This window comes from Penaeus monodon, chromosome 15, assembly GCF_015228065.2.
Source record: "Penaeus monodon isolate SGIC_2016 chromosome 15, NSTDA_Pmon_1, whole genome shotgun sequence".
Classification (NCBI taxonomy): domain Eukaryota; kingdom Metazoa; phylum Arthropoda; class Malacostraca; order Decapoda; family Penaeidae; genus Penaeus; species Penaeus monodon.
This window is the reverse complement of record NC_051400.1, coordinates 28,884,388-28,884,882: the sequence shown is the minus strand read 5'-3', so window position 1 is coordinate 28,884,882 and position 495 is coordinate 28,884,388. Positions and strand designations below refer to the sequence as shown.

The 495-nt window shown below is 35.8% G+C and overlaps 1 protein-coding gene across 1 annotated transcript in view; it reads left to right on the top strand.

Moving 5' to 3' along the window:
• The first annotated feature begins 372 nt into the window (after positions 1 to 372).
• LOC119581919 overlaps positions 373 to 495 on the top strand; it is a 2,380-nt gene continuing 2,257 nt past the window's right edge. The window contains exon 1 of the mRNA XM_037930092.1: positions 373 to 470. The gene's annotated coding sequence lies outside the window, so the exon portion shown is untranslated. The remainder of the gene's footprint in view (positions 471 to 495) is intronic.

Genomic DNA, 495 nt, shown 5'->3' with positions numbered 1-495 from the left:
TAAAGGATAGAACTGAACGGCAGTGAACGTGGTTTATGGAAATAGTAATTTTTATTTTGTTTTATTCTATCTTGTTTTTTATTTCATTATTTTGGTTGATTTTATCGTTTCTTTATTATTTTTTTCTTATTTATTTTTTTTTCTTCTTCTTCTTCTTAATTATTTTCATTATTTTCATTTCATGAAATACTTACGGTAGGTTGTGAATGAATCTAAAAATAATAAGTAGATGAAAGGGAATAAAAGAAGAAAAAGAATATATATAAGATAAAGAGAGGAACGCAAACATAATACAGAGATTTTCTTTCGTCTTTTTCTCTTCTTAGGGTTTTCGTGGCCGTGCTGATGCCATGAGGCGAAGGGTGAGGCAATAAGTTGAGGGGAAGGCTGTACAACCGGTGGTACAAGGGAGACCCCCTAGTCATCACGTCCCAGTCCACGCTCGTCTCCCACACGAAGACTTATGCCAGGTAGCCGTTGTGGGCCATGGAGGCT